The following is a 26,844-nucleotide window of genomic DNA, read 5'->3' as shown; positions in this document are numbered from 1 at the left end:
ATTTCCGTGTATTTTACCACTTTAAATTCTACTTTAGTTATTCTTTCCAACAGGGAAAAATATGTGTATGCTCCACTGTCTTTCCACTATATTTATTGTGTCATAATTTACCTTCGTAGTCTCCTTCTCTGAATTCTGAGTTTTTAAGCATCTCGTCTCACCAGCAGACAGCTTTGCTGTTTATTTTTCTTTTCTGCTTATATTCTGATGGTTGGACTCCAGGTGCTTGTTGGTTCTTTGTAAAGTTTTTATAAACTTCTTTATAAATGAGAATAAAAGTCTCATTTTCTATTAGAGTGGCTCCTTTAACTGTGCAAAATGTTCTCCTTCAAAGTGCACCAGACATGAATGATTTCCTCAGCACAGTTGACTTTACTCATCTCATTCTGAGGAGCTAAACACAGATTTATTGTGGTCTGATTATCATGATCTCCGTAAGTTTTGCCCACTATGTTTCGTCCCCACGTTTCAGTTATCCAGATGAGAAGATCTCTACCAAATTGTAGGAAAACTACACAGGGTAGGAGTCAATCCATGAAGAGTGGTTATGTGACATTTTCCCCATTTTCATAACTAAATCCTCAGAAGTAGAAAAGAGCAGCTAATTTGGTCAGTACCATTTCTCCCAATGCCTCTGGTTGCCTCCTACCTTGAGACCCTGAGTTGGTGATATGGATAGCACTTCCTCTATTTTTTTTCTATTAATTTTCCCTGAAAATGCATTACTCTTTCTGTTTTTAATTTTTGTAATGTTCATTTATTTTTAAGAGAGAGAGAGAGAGTAAGAGAGAGAGAGAGAGCGAGAGAAAGACAGTGTGAGCAGGGGAGGGGCAGAGAGAGGGAGACACAGAATCTGAAGCAGGCTCCAGGCTCTGAGCTGTCAGCACAGAGCCCCACGCAGGCCCGAACCCATGAACTGTGAGATCATGACCTGAGCCGAAGTTGGACACTTCACTGACTGAGCCACCCAGGTGCCCCGTGCATTATTCTTTCAAGAAAGGAATTGTGTGTTTGAATCAAGTATAGACCAACCATTAAATTATCTGTCCAAAATTCGTCAGATGTGTGCTGTGTTGTTGAGACCAGCATGTTTCCTAGAAATCACAGTTTACCTCTCTTGGGGCACCTGGGTGGCTCAGTCGGTTAACCGTCCAACTCTTGATTTCAGCTCAGCTCGTGATCTCATGGTTGGTTCGCGAGATCGAGCACCATGTCTGGCTCTGCGCTGACATTGTAGAGCCCGCTTGGGCTTCTCTCTCTCTCTCTCTCTCTCTCTCTCTCTCTCTCTGCTTTTCCCCTGCGCATGCTCTCTCTTTCTCAAATAAATTTGTTTTTTTAAAAAAAGAATCACATCTTACATTTCTTACCTAGAAGTATATTTCACATACCGACACTGATCAAAAACTTTTTTTTATCTTTATTTTTTTCAGTATATGAAGTTTATTGTCAAATTGCTTTCCATACAACACCCAGTGCTCATCCCAAAAGGTGCCCTCCTCAATACCCATCACCCACCCTCCCTTCCCTCCCACCCCCCATCAACCCTCGGTTTGTTCTCAGTTTTTAACAGTCTCTTATGCTTTGGCTCTCTCCCACTCTAACCTCTTTTTTTTTTTTTCCTTCCCCTCCCCCATGGGTTTCTGTTAAGTTTCTCAGGATCCACATAAGAGTGAAAACATATGGTATCTGTCTTTCTCTGTATGGCTTATTTCACTTAGCATCACACTCTCCAGTTCCATCCACGTTGCTATAAAGGGCCATATTTCATTCTTTCTCATTGCCACGTAGTACTCCATTGTGTATATAAACCACAATTTCTTTATCCATTCATCAGTTGATGGACATTTAGGCTCTTTCCGTAATTTGGCTATTGTTGAGAGTGCTGCTATAAACATTGGGGTACAAGTGCCCCTATGCAACTGATCAAAAACTTCTAAAAAAAATGTAGCATTTTCTGTTTTAAGGTTAAAAGGCTTTCATAATTTCAGTCACCACTCCTAACACCAATAGCACTGTGTTTTATTTAATAAACTTTGTTTTAGAAGAGTAAAATATTGATAGAAAAATTGCAAGTTATGTAACACAGAACATTCCTACATACTCCACGCCAAGTTTTCTCTCTCTTAGGTATAATACATACACATGGTACTTTGTTACAACTAATGAAATGATATTGATACACTATTATTAAAATTCACAACATTTTCATAATTCTTTAGTTTTTACATAATGTCTCTTTCCATTTCAGCATCCCATTCATAATGTCACGTTAAATTTGACTCCTTATGACTCCTTAAGTTCCCGACTATGACGGTTTTTCATAATTGCCTTTTTTTTTCATAACTTTGACAATTTTTTGGAGATCTGGTCATGTATCTTGTTGAATGTCCCTCAGATGGGATTTTCCTGATATTTTCCTCATGGTCCAATTGGACTTATAATTGTTTTTAGGGGGGAGACCTCAGAAGTAACATATTATTTTCATCACACCATGCGTGCTGTCAACACGATACATCACTACTGACGTTGACCTTGACCACCTGCTGAGACAGTGGTTGTCAGGTTTCCATCTGGTGAATTCCTTTCCTTCCCTATTTCCATGCTGTGCTCCTTGAACGGAAGTCACTGTGTGCAGCCCACACTAATGGAGGCGGAGCTATGGTTCATCTCTTTGACAGGAGAGTATCTCTAGGAGCTATTTGGCATTATTCTGCAAAGATTTGTTCCTTCTCCCACATTTATTTACTTATTTAATCATTAATTTATATTGATATGGAGTCATGAATATTTATTTTTATTATTTTCTTTTTCCTTTGGGCTCTAGACCAATACCATTTTATTTTCTTGCTTAAATTCTTCCAGCTTTGTTCACTAGGAGCTTTTCCGTGTGGGTCTTGTGTGCTTTTGACATGGCTGCAGCACCATGAAAATTAAGATTCCTGGTCAGGAGACATGCTCTAAAGGAAAAGCTGAAGGTGTGGATGGATGATGATCTTTTGCTGGATCCTCAGAAATATCCAAAAGTCAAAATATTCAATCACACGAAAGGCCTTTCGAATGCATTCACCATTTAACACATAGACCTCCCCAGTATTTTCAGCATAAGCCAAAGCAGACAGTTGAGTATTTAGGAAAGATCCATGGTGGAATCTCTTGTCTAATAGAGTCAATCTCCATGGGCTACATGAGACCCGCAAGGTTTTGATAATTTTATATCAGCAGAAACAATGCCGGCTTGTACTGAAAGAGGCAGAGAGAGGACAAGTGAAATAAGGCTACTGAACACGCAAAATTGTATAGGTTGATAAAACATACGATACCCTTCATTGAGAATGAAGGATAACCCAAGTGTGAAGTCAGGACAGGGTGACGGGGTGGAGCATGGAACAGAGAAGCTGGTGCTGCCAGCTCCAGAGAACGGTTATTGGTCGTGAAATCTGGTGGAGTTTGCCCAGCTGGATTGTGAAATTTCCTAGGATCCAAGAGTTCTTTTTCCTTCCATTTTCTCTACTTTCAAACAGAAATATCTACAAGTGTTACACTAAGCCAGACCCAGTTTATTTGGGGAGCGGACAATTTATGGTCTGGTTTTGTAGAGCCGTGGATGGAGAGGAACTGTGGTCCAGGATATACTGTATGCAGAACCTGAACCATCTGTAATCTTGAAGAAGGAGACGAAAGAATTTGGCATTTGAGGCTAATGAAACTTAGATGAGATTTGGGACTTTGAGGTGATGGTGGAAAGGATCAGGACTTTTAGAGACTAGGCGTAGGGTCAAGTGTATTTTGCTTGTGAGACACATGTGAATCTTTGGGCCCAGAGGGCAGACTTTGGTAAACATAATAATGTCCTCTTCCCCACATCTGTCCATGTCCCAGTGACTCTTGACTGGGATCTTAATGCACATGGCAAACAACAGTTTGAATGTGGAATTAAGCCAATGACCTTGAGAAGTGAGATTATCCTGGATTGTTTGTTTGCTAATGTAATCACAGGTGGAAGAGGGGGGCAGAAGATGGCCTGTGATCACAGATTAATGACACAGACAAACACTTCCCAGGGGAACAGAAGCCAAGGAAAATAGGTGCCCACTGGAAGCTGGAAAGAGAGAGGATGTAAAATTTACCCTAGACCTTCCAGAAAGGAGTACAGCCCTGCTAATATTTTCTTAAAATGTTTTATTTTATTATTTTTATTTTTATTTTTATTTTTATTTTTGAGAGATAAACGTGCAAGCAGGGGAGAAGGGCAAAGGGAGAGGGAGAGAATCTTTGGAAGTCTCCGTGCTCAGCACAGAGCTGGATTCAGGACTTGCTCCCACAACCCTGGGATCATGACCTGAGCTGAAATCAAGAGTCCGATGCTCAACTGGCTAAGTCACTGAGGTGCCCCTGACATTTTGATTTTAACCCAGTGAGACACAGGTTGGATTACTGAGCTGTAGGAGAATAAATTATATTATTTCCAAGCCCCTGAAATTGTGGTAATTTTGTTATGGCAGCAGCAGAAAACTAATTAATACATTGGTATGGTTTGATTAATATCTTCCATGCTTGTAACATTTCTATTCCAAGTCTTTTATTTTTCCTTTTTTATGCATTCTTATGCATTCTATGTTTTAATTGAGCATTTATATAACTTAACTTTATTCTTTTTTTGCATACCAATTATACTTCTTTTAAACAATTTTTAATGGTTTTCCTAGAAGTTGCAATATACATTTTAAACTAATAGGAACCTACCTTGAAATAATACTATACTGATTCATGTATAGAGCAATTACCTTGTGACAGTATTTCCAGTTCTTCCCTCCCATCCCTTGGAACATCCTGTTATTCATTTCATTTTTCCATCTATGTAATCACTCAATACATTGTTACTACCATATCATTAAACAGTTATCTTTTAAATCAATTAAGAGTTTAAAAATACTATTTTATCTTCCTTTATTTTTCAACACTTTTCCTTTCTATACGTCATCCCAGTTTCAAAAGTGTATCATTTCCCTTCTCTTTGATGAACTTTTTTTTGTTAACATTTCTTTCAGGCAATAAATTCTCCTAGGTTTTCTTTGTCTGAGAAAGTCTTTATTTCTCCTTCACTTTTGGAGGGTAATTTCCCTGGGTATAGAGTTCTAGAGTTCTTCCCTGCCCTCCCTTCCCTTCCTCCCTTCCCTTCCTTCCTCCCTCCCTTTCCTTCCTGTACTTTATTCCTTCCTTCCTTTCCTTCCCTTCCTCCCTTCCCTTCTTCCCTCCCTTCCCTTCCTCTACTTTATTCCTCCCTTCCCTTCTTCCCTCCCTTCCCTTCCTCTACTTTATTCCTCCCTTCCCTTCTTCCCTTCCTCCCTTCCTCCCTTCCCTTCTTCCCTTCCTCCCTCCCTTCCCTTCCACTCCTTCCTTCCTTCCTTCCTTCCTTCCTTCCTTCCTTCCTTCCCTTCCTTCTTCCTTCCCTTCCTTTCTTCTGTCTCTCTTCCCCTCTCTCTTTCCCCCTTCCTCTTTCTTCCCCTCTCTTTTTTTTCCCTTTCAACACTTTAAATATGTTATCTCACTAAATCCTTGATACATGGTTTCTCATGAGAAACATGCTTAAATGTTATTCTTGTTTGTCTATTGGTAAAGTATCCCTCCCCCATTGGCATCTTTCAAGATTTTTGTCTTTATCTTTGGTTTTATAGTTTGAAAATTATACATCTAGGTATAAATATTTTCGTATTGTTACCTTTTGATATTATCTGAGTTTCCTGTATGAAGTGTCTGCCATTCATCTGGTTTGGTATCTGTCATTGATTTAGGAACATTCTTAGCCATCGTTACTTGGAATATTTCTTCTCCTTTTCTGTTTCTTTTCCTTCTGATATTCAAATTGTGTGTATGTTAATCCTTTTGGGATTGTCTCACAGCTCTTGGATGCTCTGTTCTTTTTTTCTTTTTTTTTTTCTTCTTTTATTGTATCCTCTCCCCGCCCCCTTGTTTCTATTTTAATTTGGGAATTATCTCTCTTCAAGTTAATTCTTACCTTGGCTCTGTGCAGGCTCAAGTTGAACCCATCAAAAGCAGTCTTCATTTCTGTTACAGTCCTTTTGATTTCTAGCATTTTCTTTTGATTCTTTCTTTGAATATCTATCTGTATATGTCATCTGTTCTAGTATGCTTTCTAATTATTCCATTAGAGCCCTTAATATCTTAATCATACTGATTTCCACTTCCTGGTCTGGTAATTGCAACATCTCTGTTAAATCTCAACCTGGTTCCTGTTATTTGCTTTTTTTCTTCAGAATGTGCTTTTCTCATATTTTTTTAGAACTTGTAATTTCTCACTGAAAGCTCAACATGCTCTATTGAGAAACAGGAATTGAACTAAGTTGGCCTTTTCGTGGGAGGTTTATGTTACTCTGGCCACGAGCTGTGCTATGTGCACTGTTTGCTATAGCTCCGGGTGCCAGAGATTTCAAATCTTCTGGTGTCCTGGATTTTGTTCTCCCTCTTGACTCTAGACTTCTCAAATTCCGCCTTTTTAAAGGAAGTCTGTATCTTGCGGCTCTTGCGGCTCTAACCAGTGGAGCCTTTTTTGAGGTAGTAGTAAGGATGTGGGGGGAAGAAAAGTATTCTATAATCCTGTGATTAATTTTTCGTATTTTAGTGGGTCTTTGTCCCTGGGCTGTGACCTTAACAAATATTTCTTAGCTTTCCTCTTCCCTTAGGAGACACAGGAAAGGTAGAGATGCCTGCGGTTGGAAAAGTACCGCTCTGCCAGATGAGAAAAGTCTCTATAAAGTCTTTTCTGCTGAGGAATAGACCTTTGTTTTGAAGAATGCTCTGGTTATATCCAACAGCAGTCGATTTTCCCATGACACCTGCCAGGACCAACAGGGATCATTCTTACCCGGGAAACCTGGTAGAGTTCTTGGGAGATGAAACCCATGAAAGTATGGGCACCCCCTAAAAGTCAAGCCCCCAGGAAGTTCTCACTCTCAAGAGTCCATATTAGGTCTCCAGCAACTCACTAAAATTGCCATTTAAGTATCCCTAACCTCTATGGCTCTAGCAGCTTCTGTTCTAAGTAAGAGATCTTAACCATGACTCTGGATTCACCTGTCTCTGTGGATTTGGGTTGGCAGTTTGCTCTGTGACCTTCCTTCTGTGATGGATCCAAGAAAAGGTATTGGTATTTCAGCCCTTCTGAAGAAAAAGGATGGGAGTGATGACTTTCCAGGCTTTTACACATCAGAACCATTACCAGAAGTATCAGCAGGGTACCCCTCTCCTCCCTCCATCTGGATATAACGTCAGGTCCCTGCACAAACAGCCTTGCTTCATGCCTCTGGAGTGTTACACCTGTTTCCTCTACTTCTCCCGGTGCCCTGTGCCTTCTGAGCCGCGTCTTGTCTTTCATACCTAAGAGTAAATGCAACTCTGGGGTCTCCTTATTGATTGATTGCTTCTGTCTTTCCTCCCCTCCCCCGCCCACTGATGAACGCAAATGAGGCACATAATGAAATTTTGGAACCTTTACTTCCTGTTAAAAAATAGATGGGTTTTGCTTTTTAAAACACTATTCCCCAGCCCTGCTTCACATAGTTCTTAGTGATCATTTTTCTCTTGCTTTGTTTTGTTTGGCGTCCTGGAACTCACTGGTCTGAATCAGCAAAGTCACTTTGAGAATATTTGATTGATGTGGGAGTAGAAAGAATCCATTGATTATAGTACATACTTTAAAAAATTAATACAAGAATGCTAATTTATTGTATTAGGCATGATACATATCACCTCCAAGGAAGAATTTTTATTTTAGTGATCACTTGCAACATTACCCAGAATTCTAAGCTTTAAGTAAAAATAGTTATAAAAACTATCAAATGACACATTTAATATGGAGAAGTAATACTTCAGCTCACCAATATTAAATATCTGTATTTTAATACTAAATCCCTAAAATTTAAGATAAGCACAGTCATCAATGAATTTATATTTCTATTTTCAGCTAAAGTCTTATATTTCAGAAACATTTTCTGTATTTTAAATCTCATAATAGTCACCTTATATTTATATAATATTTCATTACATGTTTAAATGTTTTAAATGTAGGATATCTTTATAGCTGCTTTTAAATATTATTTACTTCACATACCTGATGTCATCAAACAAAACAATACTTAATCTTTTTTCCTACTTCCAATTTACTGATATCACTAGAACATTAAATTCTATATATTCTGTATGTGGTACCTATGCAATTAATATAAATAAATATGTTATTAATATACATCATTTTACATGTCAAAATAAAAACATGATTATTTCTTCTTTAGCTCCAGAGTTCTTAGCTAAAATTTGATCTAAATTATTAATCTTAAGTGTGAAATAACAAAAAATCTTTAAAGTCAAATGGCATAAAGTACATTCAAGTTAACAAAGCTATTTAGACACAGAGCATTTAATAATCCATTTTTAAAATAGATGTAAAAGAAAGCAAGCGAGTGAACCAAAAAAAATTAGTTTTAAAAAGTTTAGTTTTAAAATCTCTATAATGCCCTAAACACACAATAAATGGCAAAAAAAAAACCCACAAAAAACATTTTAATGTACACTCTTAAGGAACACAATTTAAAAGCAACAAAAAATGAGGCTAATGGGAAAAATCAGATAAATGTTACTTCAGAGGTTGGTATGGATGCAATTTGTAACTAAGATGGGATTTTTGAGAGAATAGATCGATGCACATGCATTTTGCAGCAATGAAGCTATTCTAAAACCATTTTAATATGCAAGAAAATAAAAATGCTTTCCAAATGAAATTGATGGAAAAGATTTTAAGAAAGTTTTCTTTGTTCCAGTGTTAAATTCTTTAGAAGATATTGATTCAGTTAACTTCTCAGTAGTTAAAATATTTTAAGTAAATTAAGTAGGAAATATCAGTATATCCACATCCTTTTCAATTACTTGTACTTTTGTCTGCAAAAATATACCAATGTAATCACTTTTTATTTTTTTAATGGTTATTTTTTTGAGAGAGAGAGAGAGAGAGAGAATCCCAAGTAGGCTCCACACTGTCAGCACAGAGCCTGACACGGGGCTCGATCCCACAAACTGTGAGATCATGACCTGAGCTGAAATCAAGAGTTGGATGCCTAACTGACTGAGCCAACCAGGTGCCCCCACTGTGTTTCAATGTGATAAAAGTATGCAATATGATATTATCTTAACCATATTTTCATACACTCTTGCTCTTCATTAAAATATATGTTTTAGTTTCAATCTGAAATGTTTTTAGACCTGGAAAACTTCAGAATCTTAGATTTAAGTTAAAACTTGTTTTATATATATATATATATATATATATATATATATATATATGTGTGTGTGTGTGTGTGTGTGTGTGTGTATGAAATATGTTATGACTCCATAACCTTAGACTCATTTGCAGGTGTGTATTGCTTTTCTTAGTGTGAGTAAGATATAATATATGTACAGGCTGTTAGTCTGTGTTCTTATGTAGCTGTGGTCCAGCAGAGAGCAGATATGGTGAATAAGTTCCATATGTCTCAGAGCAGGAGAAACATGGGGGACTAGCCAAGCATGGATGAAAGTGATCTCATGAGGTCTGAAGGGTTACCAAAGTCACCTGTAAGGGAGAGCTTTCACAACTCAATCTGGAAGCATCAGCCAGGTTTGCCTATCTATCTAGGGGCTTGGGTGAAGAAAAGTCTAGAGAAATGGTACCTCATGTCCTCAACTCCAGAGATGATGGGGCCTCCCAGAGCTGAAGGAAGCCTTCTTTATATTCCTGAACACAGAGAGAAAGCTCACAAGTAGCCAGAAATAGGCTGGAGAAGTAACTAAGGGGTATGTTTTGTAGGAATTTGTAAGCCATGCTAGGGATTATAGAGTTTATCTTTAGGTGTGTCATAACACAATGAGATCTGCACACATACACACAAATACAATCACATTATTGAGGTGAGGAAGAATCCATGAGAAACCTCTGCAAAGGAATCTTACACTATTAACAGCTTCATCATTGAAATATATATATACACACAAAGATGTAGATATTACCACTGGATGCCTGTGATGGATTTACATTAATTGTGAACTTATTCACGGAACCCCCAAAAGCCCTTCATTTTGCTTCGTTTCAGTCAATAGCCCTGTAAGGATTGCCATTATGTGAATTCTAACAGCATCAAGTCATTTTGCTAAATGTTATCAATAATGTAAATAGAACCCTGCAGTAAGCTTTCTCTTCTGTCATTTGTACTCAATGTTGTATTTGTGACACTCATGCATTTGGTGCATGGAGCCACAGTTCACTGATTCTGAGCACTAGGTATATGTCATTGTGAAAATACATTTATTTTAATATCATAAATAAATTTATCCAGTCACTGTTAATGGGCGTTAATTGTTTTGGTTTGAGACTATTCACATAGCGCTGCTAAAATATTCTGATGCATGTCTTTTGGTATACACTGTACCCAATATATATATCTAGTAGTTAGATATATATATATTAGTAAAAAAAAAAAAAAATAAATGGTGTAGTGAAAAAGAAAGAGTGGCCAGAAAAGCAGAGCTGAGATCCCAGAGGACAAAGCTGACAGCCATGGAAGAGAATCCCCAGGTCTGGAAATCTAATGGAGTTTGCTCAGCTGGATTTCAGATCTGCTTTGGACCAATACCTCCTTTTTACCTCCTGTTTTCATGCTTTTTGAACCACAATGTCTATAACTCTTATGGTGTGCCTGTCCCATCATTGTATGCTTCTTTTGGAGGCACATGCTTTGTCTGTTAGCTGTAAAGTTTCATGGATGGGGAAAAAATAGATCCCAGGAGATGTAATACCCAGAGAGCTTCATCTATACCTGATATTGATGATAAGATTTTTAGATGTGGCCTGATTCTCTAATGGGCTGAGGATTTTAGGACTTTGGAAGGAGGCAACTATAGCTCACATTTAGGATATATGTGAATCTTTGGGGGCAGAATATATACTGTGGTAGGCAAAATTCTGAAAACATCTCCCTTCTGAAATCCTTGCCTGTTGGTTATCCAATAAAAACAGTAATATAGCTACAACTGTAAAGGACATTTCAAAAGCAATTGGAGTCCTAGGTCTGTTGACTTTCAGATATGGGAATTATTGGCAAGTCTGGATTTAGTAGCTACATGATGCCTTGGAAAGCAGAACTTTCTGCAGCTGGTGGTGGGAGACTTCAGAGAGATGGGCTCTTTCTGGCCTTGAGGAAGAAAGTAGCCAGCTATGCTCTGAACTGCTGATGCAGAGACGGGGGCCTTGAGAAGCTTAAGGTGGCCGGAAAGAAAACACGGACCTTTGTGCTACAACCACAAGGAAATAATCTCGGCCAGCAAACAGCGTGCTTTAAGAAGACCTCGGGCCTCCAATCAGCATTATAATTACAGCATCAGTGACATTCTGCTTTCAGCTTGTGAGGACTACTCAGGGCATATGGCTGACCTGTGATTGTACTCTTGAGTCATGGAAACAGAGATAATGCGTGTCGATTTAAGTTGGTAAGCTTGTGGTACCAGTTAAGAGAGCACAAAACTAAAACACAAGGATAGTGCAGGATAAGAAAAAAAAAGACCCATTTATGTCACGAAGATAGTTGTAGAAACATAAAAAAAAAAATTAACGAATTAAATGTATTGATTCAAAATGTGTAAAATATATCACCACGATGTGAGAGTAAATAAGAAAGTAAGGTTGTTGTAACATTTATAAATCAATTCATATATTATATCCCATTAACAGAACATTTCAAAAATAATTTTAGCAGTAATGCAAAACTAGTATATGATTTAATCTCCATTTAGGATATACTTTCATAAAAAAAAAAAAAAACATTGATTTACAAATCCAACTAAATCCTTACCAAAAATCCCAATGCCATCTTTTGGATAAGCAGAAAAAAAAGTCTAAGATTCAAGTGCAAAATGAAGGAAACTTGAATAGCCAAAACATTGTTGAAAAGGAACAAGTTGGAGGTCTCACACTTTCTGCTTTCAAAACATATTTAACACCTACAATAATCAAAACAGTGTGGTGCTAGCCTAAAGTCTAGTGGATGATAATAAATAGCCCAGAAATGAGCATACACATGGTGTGGTCAAATGTTCTTTGACAAAGTTTCCAAGAGCACAAAATGTAGAAAGGATGGTCTCTTTAACAAACGGTTATCAGGAAAACTGAGTATCTACATGAAGAAAAATGACTATAACTTTACATTAACTAGCTCAAAATGGGTTGAATGGCTAAAGGTAAGTCCTAGAGTTATAAAACTTCTAGAAAAAAAAACATAAGGAAAAAACAGCATGACATTGTATCTGGCAGTGATTTCATGGATATGACATCAAAAGTGCAGGTAATAAAGATCAAAATAGATCTTTATTTTGTATCAGACAAAAGCTTCCACCCCTCAAAGGAAATAATCTACAAAGGGAAAAAGGCAAACTATGGCATGGGAGAGAATAATTGCAAATCATATATCTGATGTAGGGTTGCTATTCAGAATATATAAAACTCAGTAACACATAAGCAAATAACTCAATTAAAATGGATGAAGGACATTAATAGACATTTATTCAAAAAAGATACATAAACGAATAACAAGCATACCAAAAAATGCTCACTATTACTCATCATTAGAGAAACAGAAATCAAAACCTAACGGGGAGCAACTGGAACCCTTGTGTGCTGCTGGTGGAAAAGTAAAATGGTACATCTGCAGACAACAATATAGAGTTTCCTCAGAAAACTATCAGTAGAATTACCATATGATCCAGCAATCCCACTTATGTGTATATATCAAAAAGAATACAGAGCAGGATCTCAAAGAGATATTTTCACACACGTGTCTACTGTAGCATTATTCATAATAGCAGAGAGTTGGAGGCCCAATGTCCATTAACAGATGGATGGGTAAAGAAAATATGGTATATACGTCCAATGGAATATTATTTAGCCTTTTTTTTAAAGGAAGAAAATCCCTTCACATGCTATAACATGGATTAACCTTGACGACATGGGCTGAGTGGAATAAACCAGTCACAAGAGGGCAATACTGCATGATTCCACTGTATGAGCTATCTTGAGTAGTCAATACCACAGAGACTGAAAGTAGAATGATGGTTCTTACTGGCTGGGAGGAGGAGGAAAGGAAGAGTTGCTGTCCAGTGGACATAGAGCTTTAGTTTTGCAATATAAAGTTCTAGAGATCGTTACACAACAAGGTATATAGTTAACATGACTGAACTTTACATTTAAAATGATTCAGAGGGCAAATCTAGGTTGTTTACTTGAGATTTTTCTTGCTTCATGAGGTAGGTCTGCATTGCTACAAACTTCCCTCTTTGAACCACTTTTGCCACATCCCAAAGATTTTGGACCATCGTGTTTTCACTTTCATTTGTTTCCTTATAATTTCTATTTCTTCCTTGATTTCTTGGTTGCCTAATTCATAAATAGATAGATAGATAATATAGATGGATGGATGGATGGATGGATGGATGGATGGATGGATAGATAGATAGATAGATAGATAGGCAAGTAAACGTTAAAGAGCCTCACAAATACAATACCTGGAATAGGTCCCCTGGAAGATGGATAAACCTGCACTACTTGAGGGTGGGCATGTGCCTGGCATCTAGTGGTAGAAGCCAGAGATGCTGCTGAACTGCTTACAATGCATAGGACAGCCCTCCAGAATAAAGAATTACCCAGGCCTGCATGTCAATAGCCCCAGGATTGAGAACCCTGCTTTAAATTGGTTTTCAGTTTGTGATTTATCACATTATATGGGTGTTTTGAATCTAGGCCTCAAAACCATGTAAATTTGATTATACACATTTGATAATTTGTGATTATAAATTCTTAAGGAACAATGTTCACTGTTGTTTTCACCCAGAATCCAGAGCAAGCCCACTGACACATCTTGCTCACACCGCTTGAGTCATGTTTCCTTTTAATTTTACCATCAGCAAAATTATCTTTCTTTCCTTTCATCAAGCCATACTTCATGATTTTGTCTATATTTTTAAAATTCAGCAGACTTTTAAGTTATGTTCTACCAGGAGGAATTTTTGCATATACCTGCATTCCCCTAAGGAGATTGATTCTTTATATAAACGCTTTGCCATTAATCAATATCTTTGTCCAAACCCCTATGAGCATCTGTATCTATATATCAATATTCATACCATATTTATATCTATCCATTTTATGTAACTAATGAATAGTTTACATTAAATAGTTTAAAGATCTTGAGATTACCTAGATGCCCTGAACAATGTTGATGTTTCTCCTCTTTGGGGATTTGTACCTGCCATTCCTTTAGCTATGTTAATTTGAGAAAGCCAACTTTCTCTATCAGTCTGTCTGTTGCCTTATCAGTAATACTGGGATAACAGTACCTTCTGCTCATATCACAGGATGTTATTGAATCTTTAAAGCACATTCATGAATGTTTTTGAGTAAGATAACATATTTAAATAAGTTTCTAAAATTCCAGCATGCAAATGCACCATTATTATTGATTTAGAAAAAAATAAATGAAATCATATTATCATCTTTGATGTTGCCCTTGCCTTCATGAGCTGTTTTGCTTCAGGGCATTTTCATCCTTCTCTAATGGGTATTCTTTCTCCAGGGAACAAGACTTTGAAACTGAGAATTGACAACATTATCTGATGAAGTCTGAAATAATTGTGTGTTTGGGGATGTTAGGTTAATGCGTTATCAAGTTGTGGAGACATGCATTTTTACCCTTTAATCCTGCCCTCTTTATGCACTAAGTAGAAAATCATGCTGTACAAAATTTACATGTTAATATCAAATACAGTCTCTATGATTTTATTAAAAACCTCTCTGTACATGCTATTTGCACTAATTTTCATCCTAACTACATCATATTTCATCCAATCATACCCAAGTAAATTAAAGTCAAGGCCACAGTTCCCTCTCTCTACCACTTAAAGTGATTTAAATTTTAGAGAGGATTTTAAATGTATGCAATAGAGAATATCTTATTAAGCTGTCAAAAAATATGCTCATAAAACACTGAAAGATGCAACTCATAATATTTTCCTATGTTCCACATATAATCCTAATTAAATTCCCTTATCTGGGTGCCAACACTAAAAAAAAAAATAACAAAGGAAACCCACTTTTGAGCTCACAGGTTTTATGACAAACAGATAAACCTAGAACTGCCATGAACTCAAGTGGTTGTCAGATTCTTTTATCCCTTGCTCATTTGCTTAATGTTTTATTTTGAAAAAAATTCACTCCCCAAAGCGTGTTATATTCCCACGTAACCTCAGCAGAATACGCAAATATTAGTGTGTTAACCACGTCCCCATGAGCACTTACAACCCCCTTCCTCCTTTTCTCCCTCCCTCCCTCCCTCTCTCTGCCTGACTTCTCATTCTTTCTCTATTCGTCTCATCTCTACTTCGTGATGGTAAAGTGTATTCCACAAACCTACCCTGTAATTCACAATTTCAGTCTTAAACCTTAGTCCCATTATCAAGATTTCCATTTTTTTAAATATAGCAACAATGCAATAATATTTTTCACTCTTATAAAGCTTCTCTGATTGTCCATTTGATCCTTATGACAGGAGGATCAAGCTATTTTTGAAGAAATATTCTTTTAATTATCAGTAAGAAAAAAAACATGAAAAAATGTGCTACTGATTCCCCATAGTGACTGTGTTTCAATTTGACTAGTTTTTGAGTGTTCAGAGCCTGAGGCTTTTCTCATTTTTCAATAGTCTGGTGACAGTTGTTCTTTTAATCATATCATAGATGAGTGTGTAGTCAAAAGAACCATGTAGGTTACTCTAAATATTTGATTCCAGTGAGGAAATGCACTTTAAAAGAAAAAGACAATATTATTTGTTTCCTTTTGCCAGTCTGGGTATCTGAGGGTTCATACTGGGAGAGACAGCTTTATACACAAGATTGAGCTTTCGGAGCAGGGAACATCTTCATTCAGGAATAGTCAGACTTACCTGCCCCAACCTGGATGGTGACTGTATTTCTGACTTGTGCTACATGTGGATTTCCAGGGGCTTCCCTACCTGCGCTTGTGACCCACGATGGCAGATGAATCTCAAAGCAATGTCTTTTCTACAAAAGCTGGACCTGCTCAAAGACCTGAGAAGCATTGCCTAGACTGATCCAGAGTTTGCTAACAGGGTTTTGGTTGGATGGAGACATAGGGATGTACTCTCTAGTGAGTGGGTGAGCTTTCGTAGCTCACGTAGAGTGGACTCTCTTTTCCACTTGAAACTCCAAGATTTCCTGTTGATATTTCTTAGTGGTTCTGGAATGTTAGCAGAGACTCCTAGATTTGCAGTGGTCCTAAATCGCATTGTTTTCCAGTGACTATGTGCTGCCCTTGAGCAGCCGGGAGGAAACTCTCAGACGGGAGCAGATTCATCATTGGATGTAGGAAGCTTCCTGTGTTTTACATTTCTGTTCAGTGGGAAGTACAATTTAATTACTTTATGCTTCATATTAGTTATGTCATTGTTTACATTCATGGCTACAAAAATCTCGGCTAAATATTCAGAAATATGCTACAGCCTTTGCTGCTGGGAAACAAGGAACATGCCTGAATGTTGTCACTCTTCATTCTTTTCATTCCTGATATAACATCATCTTCATATTTAATTCCAGCTCTCCTTCATTTTTAGGTAAAATTGCAAAGAACTTCTCATTTGCCCTCTTTCAACTAAGTAAGTATGATTTACTAATTCCAGGGCAATATTAATTATCCACTGCATGGCCTTTTCCCTATTTGTTCCTGTTTTTTGGCTCCCTTTCATTCTGTACCATCAGCCAGTGCTTTAGTTTCCTAGTCTGCTATTTTCTCTTTTCGTGTGTCATATATTGTTTGATAAAGTATATAATATTTTTGGTTTTTGAGAGTGCTCTTGAATGTTTCATAAATCCTGTATTTCCTTATGTTGTAATTTCACAAATACGTGTTTCAATTTGTTGATGTTTATTTACTTACTCTGAAATGATGAGTGCCCCAAATGGGGAGGTTGATACCTACCCACCAGCATAGCTAATGAGAGAAGAGGGACAGTAGTTAGTGCTGATGAAGATGGGGACCAGTCGCAACTTGTATATGTATACTCCTAGATCCATTGCGTGTTTTTGCAACAATGGATGCTGTCTATGGAAAGTGATTATCACATACTCTGTGCCCCAGGAATTCCACTGTTCGAAATAGGTGCATATATTTAACAAATGCACACTAGTGTTTGTAGAAAGACCACATGAGATGTTTGAAATATGAACACTGTTCAAATGTCCATCAAACAGAAGGATAAAATATTGTGGCACGTTCATATAGTAGGATATTATGCAGCAATGATAGTAAACAGATTACAGTTCCATGCAGTCAAGTAAATGGAACTCAGAACCATAATGTTGGATTGAAGATGTTAGATACTAAACAATACACAGTGTGTAGTATACATAACAACAAAAATATTTGACGTTGGGAGTCGGGGGAGTGGTGGCCCTTGAGTATGCATGTACATGCCCTTGGGATGTCATATAGTGAACAAGGGGACATTCAAGGGTGCCTCTAGTGTTTTAGTTTTATTATTGTATGCTGTTTGACAGTGACTTTCACATTGTAAAAAATAATCAAGATTTATATTTACGATAGTTGCGTTTTCCTTCTCAGTCACGTTCTCTACACATATATGTACCCACAAATATTCATATACAATATTTAATTTGAAATGTAAATGAAAATAACATATTTCAAAAAGAAATTGTGCTGCCTAACAACCACAGGTACAATTTGCCACTTCATAGAGCTGTAGATACGTTACCCCTACGTTATCAACAGTGTTTCATTTGAATGAATATTTTTAATAAAAACTGAATTAGTATATATAACTTCTATTAATGTTTATAGTTTAGGCATTCCTTTTAATAACGATAATATCTAGCTGTACTCAACTATTGATTTTATTATTTGACCACACAGAATCCTGCCAAAATGTGTATTCTGTGCATTTCCACACACACATACATGTGCACACGCACCTAAGTCCTTAATCTCCCATCTACTGCTGACGAATTTTGTAAAAGGGTTGTCTACACACTTCCCCATCCACTTATTCACCCCCCCCCCCTTATGGTTGTGGATCTTGTCTCTGCTTTTTCAGCCACAGCGTTCTAGCTAAAATAATTTGTGATGATTACACTATGAAATACAACGGCCATCTGAAACTTACTGTTGTACCTTCACCTCTCCCAACTTTTTGCAACATTGATCTCTCTTCTTTCTTGAAAGTTTGATCTTAGTCTCTGTTACCCAGCATGCTTCTTGTCTTCTTTCCATTTCCATGTCACTCCTTCATGGTTTATGGTGCAAGATTTTTTTTTTTTTTAAATATTGTGTTTTCTCAGTGTTCAGCCGAGGTCATCCCTCTTCTTACTCTGTACACTTATCTTGAGAAATATTACCCAGACCTATTGCTTCATGGTGTAAATGTCTCCGGAATGTGTATCTCCAGCCCGAGTGCTGTAGACCATTACATCCAACTGCTTAATGCATGTCTTCTCTTTGATGTATCTAGGGTTTGACACACACAGAACTAACTCATGTTCTCCGCTGCCCACTTACTCTTTGCTTTATGTCAGGAAATGGCAGCACTCTCCCCTGCTCTGTGCCCCACCCCCATGACGCCCCATGAACTGGACCCTCTGGGGTCTCACATCCCACCCTGCCCTTGCTCTTTACCACTGCTGCTGTGCAAGGTAGTAACGACGTGATCTCGAAATAGCCTTCGACAAGGTTTCCCAGCGTCCTTATTGCCCTCTTACAAGCCTTTCTCTCCAATGGCGCTCAAATTACCTCTTTACAACTCAAATCTAGTATTTTCAGTCCCTTATTTAAAACGTCTGGATGTCTTTAAACCGCTCTTTCATCAAATCCACAGTGTTGAATGCATCCCCTCAGGCCCTGCATGCTGTGGCCCTGATCACTACTCAGGCCATCCCTCCTATCTTGCTGACCGTCCTGGCTTCCAACACAAGAGTTTATTTGTTCACGTCTCTGGTTGGTGCCCTGTTCTCCTAGGCACTTGTACACATGGCATCCTCCTCATGGAGTAATCCCCCCCCCCTTATTCATTTAGATAAAAAACCTCAGTTATCTTTCACATATCAATGCATTTTTCATCATAACTTCAAAGAATTATTGACTGACCTTTGCTAGGTCTGACCCCTGCTTATATACTTTCATAGCCCTGCACATCCCTCCTTCCCAGCACCTAGCATAGTTGTAAATTAACATTCAGAATTTACCTACTCTAAGCTGAGGCATCCATTGCTGCTTCTGCTCAGTAAATACTTCTTTAATGGATGTGCCACCAGTATAGCAATATAAAGGAACCATATTGGAATTAAGAATATGGGAAATCCCTGGATGATCTTTTGCTCTCCTCTGCTTATTTTTATTTATTTTTGTTTCCCTGTATTCAGAATATGTCTTTATGTCTTGTCTAAGCTGCACACTGGAATGTTCTTAGTCTTTGATCTTCTTTCCAGTATGGCTGCCTACCGAATCCAGTAGATTGCAGATCCCTCCAAGCTCTGTTTGTTTGTTTCCCAGTTTTCTGTACTCATAGCCTGACAAGTATCAGCTTATGAAGACTGTTGATCTCTAGTGGCAAACATATTTCGAGAATACATGATACCCCTCTACCCATAACTCATCATTCTTCCTCCTAAGTAGGGTGTGTTAGTAAGAATTTTCCAGCATGTACTTTACTTGTTTGCCATATACCGCGATGAATGCTCAGGAAAAAAAAAATCAGTATGGTATAGGTGTATTTATTCAGATTGGTCAATTTGCATTAAATTTAGAAGAATGTTCACTAATTTTGAGACCTATACATTCTTTTGAAATTTGGACTTGGGTATGCATTATTTATTTCGTGTTGCAATTCTTTGCTTCAGTGTGGACCTCAAGTGGAGAAGTTGTCATCTCAAGTCACTGTTTCGCACTAAAAAGGTAAATTATTTACTTTTTGGAAGAACTGAGGTATGTGTATGAATTTAAGTGGCTTGAATGTTAGAGAGTGAAGAAATTTCTATGAATATAAGCATGTGACTTTTTATTTCAAGATTTATATCCCACTTGTATTAGTCAGCGTTCTCCAGACAAATAGAACAGTGAGAGAGAGAGATTTAAACTAGCATTTGACAAAAAACTGGGAACTGTAGGCTAACCAACCTGACATAAGGTTAATCATCAGTACTGAATGATGAAAACAATATAAAAACTTACAGGTTTTTGTTCTTGAATTTTTAAATGTAATTTTGAGCATTCTCAGGTATTCTATACTTGTGCTGATCTAGACACTCCCTGATCCTATTTTTAAAAGTGCTGTATTTGTTCAGCTGCTAATTGGAGTATGAGTGTAGAGAAATGCACCTATGAATACAGGCAGAGAGAGATGTTTGTTTTTACCCATCATTTGCCTTAAGAATGTCCAGAGAAGACTCTTGAAGTAACGAGACACTTTAGAAAAAAAAAAGAATAATAATAAAAATGAGTAGTTCTAAATCACAATTGAAAATGAATGTAACCTTTTTAGAAATCACCAGTCTAGGCATAAAAACATTCTAGAAAATTTCCCATAATATGATAGAAGGTTGACGTCGCTTCATCCAGAGCAACATTTGTTCATAACTTATGCAGTTGCACGAATTCGAATGAGTGTTCATTTTCTAATGGAAGTTTTTCTGAGTTCTAATTTTTCAAATCTCAACTAAAAAGAATTTTAATGTGGTGCTCCCTCCATCCATGTAAATGGGTGAAAGTCATCCGCACAATCGTGTTCCTCTCACCATGGTAGTGTTGCTGCTTATTCTATGTCTCTTTAGGCATACAGGATAGAATTAATCACACACTGCTGTCTGAAAACACTTCCCTGAACTCACAGAGGGCAGATGCCTCCCATGTGGATATATAGTTTATTTTCAAAGGGGAATTTTGCCATTGTGTCAGGTATATGCTGTTAAGTGAATTAATTTTTAATTTCCATGAACACTCTCTACACCATTCTATTATATAGGTATAGGCTTTAATGGATTAAAAACAAAACCTCCAGACTACTATTTCTTAATATGCTTTGGCCTGGTATGGTATAAATAATAAAGGGATTAAAAAGTATTTTGGAAGTGCTAAATGGAGGAAAGTGCTTTGGGGCCATAGCAGTTGGTGCTAGTCAGGACAATGTGTATATATGTTTACATCTACTTAGAGAGAATTTGAGTTCTCTGAATATGGTTATGTACTGAATATTTTACGTGATCCGTTAATGCATTTCTGGTATTAAAACATCCAGCTGTCTGTAGCGTATCCACTTTTTATTTATTTTTGTGATCACATAAGCCAGTAATATCCATGTCTCTCAAAAGTTGTGAAATATACATACAGCCCTTATATATTCTCGTGAACTCGCTTATGCTCATATGTACAAATCTATTCCCAAAGCCAGTGTTGAGTATTCATATACAATGGGCTGGGCACTGAACTAGGCCAGATTGGATTCATGTATATAAATAAGAGAGAAAGAAAAAAGGATACAAAGAAGAAATGATACATTTATATATGGTTTCTGAGAAGACACCTAATGTAAAACATTATACTTGGCATTAGAAATTGTGGGATAAGTCTAGTGCCATCATTTGCTAGCTGTGAGAACTTAGTCATCAAGAATCAGCATGCTCAAATTGGGATGGTAATATCTTCCTCGTAGGTAGTCATTAAATAAAAAATAAATTAAAAATCTTTAATAAATGTTAACAATTTTCTCCTTAAATATTAGACACTGATCCCATATCCTCAAGGGTTACTTGAGAATTTGAAGGTATCTAGAAAAGCAATTCAGAAAAATGCAGGAATGCATAATGATTGATGTCCAAAACCCAAGAACATCTGCTTTCAAGGGCAAAAATGTTCTTATATATTCTCTGTGCGTTGTGCTGGAGAGATACAAATAGTGTACAATAACAATGGCAAAAATAATTTTGCTTTTTTTGTTCTCTTCAATGCTTCCCTTTATACACACTTTTGTGTGTGATGCATTTTGTTTTTGCTCTTTTCAAAAAATACAGTATTGGATACATCTGTAGTAAATCCCACACCCTCTTAATATTTTGGGGTTCTTATTTAAGTTCCTATAAAACAACTGAGGTCTGGGGAAATCCAGTGCTAGTGAGTTACGTCTTTAGGGCATAGAAATTGATTTTTCTCATCTTTTATCTTGTCATATAAAGATCAGTAGAATGCCCTTTGGATCACAACCCAAGGCCATGCTGTATTACTGGCAGAAACAAAGTACAAATTTAGGTTCCATGCTGAGGTTCATGTAAATGAAGGAGTTACTGCCCTTTGGGATTTTATAAATGGTGGGTTTAAAGTGCTGTATTTCTTTGGAAAATCAAATCACCTATAATCTCTGTGTTTAAAACTTCTTGTATAAGTATTGTGCCAACCTTCCTAACACTCTGTTATATGTGTTTATTCTTTTTAAAATATTAGTTTATTAGGAAATAACACAATATTTCCAGTCTCCAGTCTGTCACTGTCATTAGTTAGCTTGGTTGTAGGGTAAACTAAATGTGTGATGTTTATGTTGAACATAGCCTGGATGTCAGATTATAGCAACATACTAGTTTCTCTGTGTTTCCAGTATACCAAACTCATAGGTTAGTAGAGTTCACCAGGGGTCATATTTTTCTCTAATAAAATTCAGGCTGAACTGCCTCCCTGAATGAGAGTGAGTAATAGGCCAGTCTGATGTTAGAGAAAGATGGTGATTTTGTTTAATAAATAATGAACAGAAAACTATACCCTTGTATATGCCTGCCTGTTGAATTACCAATATCACAGGAGGGTGTCAGCAGCCCCACTGGTTAATAAGGAAAACACTGAACCCTTGTGTTTTCAAAACCAAATTTGCACCTTCCACTCTCTTTAGAGCCAGAACACTTTGTCTTCCATTAATATGATTTCCAGAGACAGAATAGTCAATAAATTATTTTTCTCAGTACTCTCCAAGCAGATGAACTAAATTTGGCTTTGGGCTTTCTCAGATCCTAACACATATGATGGAAAGAACTCCAGATATCTTTCAATCATTCAATGTTCAAATTAACACTATTTATTGAATAGGTAAAATGGCCCAAATCAGCAATGATGGTAAACTTCAAAAATGCAGAATTTGTGTTTTATTGCTTTTGTTGAGTATTTATCTACTTTCATTCTCCATTACAAAATAGTCTCATAAGGATGTATAAATTCATAAAGCACATGATATTTTAAAATAGTCTGTCTGCCTGAATTTTATGAAATCAAATAGAAGAATTTCATGCTCTGAAGAATATATGCAAGATTTTCATACATAAAATGACAAAATCTTCTGCAAATTAAGTACATTTTCTAATCAAGAAATTTTGGGATGCTGATTTTTTGAAAGGCAACATGACTTATGTAAAGATCACTCAACTTCTGCTTGTTTCAAAATGATCAACAAATCTACATGTCAATAGTTCACCATTCACCTACTACAGTAAATAGAAGTACACCTGTGTGTATTTGAATGCATATAAGCCACCTTGCTAGCTTTTGACCATGATGATATTTGGTCATATTACACTTTAACAGCACAGTAAAGATTGCAGCAGCGTCGGAAAACATGTGTGCTTTCAGATCATTTATTGTAAAGAAAATTCCATAAAGTCCAACATCTTTGGTGCATTACTATACAAAAATTCATTCTTAAAATCCTCAGATTCTTGGAATAGCTAAAAGAACACACCTCTCTAAGTAAAGCTGAAGAAACTGGCTCATTCAAAACCACATTCTTGTAACTGATATATGAATATGCTACCATGGTTTGAGATACATGTTTTTTTTTTTTTTTTATGTGCACCTGACTTGATAAAGGCAAATGAGATTTTAGACTATACTGAATGGATAAAAGATGGAAAAACTATTTAAAAGCTAATTTTTTCCCAGGTAAATAGTAATTGACTTTTAGGTGATATATAATTCACTGAAAGAGAGCCAGCATAGTGTCTGGAATATAGTAGGTGCCTGATAAAGAATATATATTTTCAAAGCTATTTTAGACTCAAGGGGAAAAAATTGCCTTTGTCTTACTTTTTTATTGCCATCTATTAAACAACAAAACTCTAATGCACATTATTTGTATAAATGATGAAATATAACATTTTTAAGACTGAAACTAGCAAAGATAATTATCTTAATCAATTAACAGAGAAAGTATGAAACAGTAAGAAAAAACAAGGATTTTCCCCCCTTGTTTTGTGGATGAGAACACAGACAAAGGGAGGCCAAGCTAAGACCACAGTGCATGCAGTTTGTCAAAACCAAAACTCCCGGTCTTGTTTGAAACAACCCTAACATGTTTCTTCTCTTGTAGTACTGCATATATGAGCAAAAAATGGCTGAATGTAAATTTATTCACTGGTGCATGCAAATAAATCACTTTACTTTATCTTCCTTTGGGAAAAAATAGAACACATTAATAAAATCAGACTTTTATGTTAAATTTAATATCCGACAGTTCGACGTATAGCATAATCCATTTTTTCTTTGCAAAAATTGTCTAATGCATACAGAATATAAACTTTCTATGTAGATATTTATGTGAAAGAACCATGAGTAAAATTGAGTTAATGCTCTGTACATGAGTTACTCTTTTAGAAATTTAATATTTAGGACAATGATAAAATAATCAATTCCTGTTTTATTTGCTTCCCGAAGGAGTTCTACCATATAGAAATTCATATTGAGAAACTGGATGAAGGCCATGATGTTAGGTCTCTAAAAAACATTTTAGATCAGTAAACCTATGCAAAATAGTAACATTTGAAATCACAGAAAATCCAAAAGTTAGCTAGCATGACTCCCTTCTACAAATTTCAGAACAGTGACAAGTCAATAGGTAATAGATATGTTGCTTGTAGTACTATTGTTATAAAGCCTCAGACACTGTCCTTGATGTCCATGCCATTTTTTTACTTACTCCTTATGCTGCAAAGGTATAAATATTGCCATGGGAGGACATAGTTAGTCACTGATGCTGACCTACCACCACCTCTCCAAAACAGTAGTGATTCCTGAACAAGAAATCTTCCTCATCTTGCCCCAAACCTACACCCTACGTGTGTCCTGTTACATATCATCGGTTCCCTTTTGGGGAACTTTGTCTATTGATTCCCTTTTGGTCCTGTATTTTCGTGGGCTTTACATTCTGGCCCCTTGGATGTTGTTACCATGTAACTACCATGTGGATGTTGCTTACACCTGCCATGGAAACACAACCGACTGTCAGCACAAGCTACCGTTTCTTCACATCCTGTGGCCCTGATTTCACACCCAGCTTCTCTTGCTCCTGAGGGCTTGCACATGGCTGTGTACTCACATAGGTTCATTCCTGTAAGATGTAGGATTCCTCCATTGGACCCCTCTGGCTTGAGCACTCTGCAGTGGCTTTGTCTAAACATTTGTGTGACTGCACTGCATTCTGAGACTTCGACCACTCAAACTCTTTCCTTCCTTCTCTTCTTCGTACGTGCCAGACCCATATCTCCTTCTGAAAGCTCTCTCACTTTCCCCAGTTCCCTCTCTATTCAAATCCAATATAACCTGTTCTTGCTTTCATTGTCTTCACCTCCGCACTAGCACTGCCCTCACTAAAGTTGCCTTTGATTACATGCTGTGAAATCCGATGGTCACTTTTATCCTCATATACTTCCCTTGCCTATGTGTTCAAGGTCACTTCCTCTGTCTTAAATTGTTTTTGCTTTGACGTTCATAATTGTACTTAATTCAGTTGGTCTCTGATTCTTCCTTCTCACTCTTACTACTGAGCTCATGTCCACTGCCAGCATCTTAAATGTTACTTTTCTGTTTGATTCAATCTTAGGACCTTTCTCCTTCCCCCTGTACATTTTTCCTCAAAATCATTTCATCTCCATACTGACCATCATTTTGCAGATCTGGCCACATCTCGGGCTCTTAGCGGAGTTTTGAAGTTATATATCCAAATGCACTCTGAAAAATCTCTTCTTATGTGATTTATAATTTCTTGAAATTCCACATGGACAAAATGGAACTCATCATCTTTACCATCTAATCCCTTAGTTCGGTAAATAGCACCCTCATAAAGCTGGGTGTAAATCTCCTCCTACTTCTCAGTATCTTCATGCAGCAAATAACCAAGTGCTATGGACTCTAATCCTACTTGATCAAAAATTTATCCAATAAACGTTATACTCATTGCCACCATTCAGACATGGGTGATCATTGCCTTCTGCTTGACTTAGTATAATAGCCTCCTTAGTAGTCCCCTAGTCTGAAATTTGAACTCACCTGATTCGGTCAGAGTGATCATTTTATGTGACTTGGTACAGCCACTCTGGAAAACAGTATGGAGGTTCCTCAAAGTATTAAAAATAGAACTACCCTATGACCCAGCAATTTCACTAATAGGTATTTATCCAAAGAATACAGGAGTGCTGATTCAAAGGGGCACATGAACCCCAGTGATTATAGCAGCACTATCTACAATAGCCAAAGTATGGAAAGAGCCGAAATTTCCATCAACTGATGAATGGATAAAGAAGAGATGGTATATATATACAATGGAGTTATTATTCGGGAATCAAAAAGAATGAAATCGTGCCATTTGCAACAACATGGTTGGAACTAGAGTGTATTATGCTAAGTAAAATTAGAGAAAGACAAAT

This window comes from Panthera leo, chromosome B1 (genome assembly GCF_018350215.1).
Source record: "Panthera leo isolate Ple1 chromosome B1, P.leo_Ple1_pat1.1, whole genome shotgun sequence".
NCBI lineage: Eukaryota > Metazoa > Chordata > Mammalia > Carnivora > Felidae > Panthera > Panthera leo.
Note: the sequence above shows the minus strand (reverse complement) of the source record.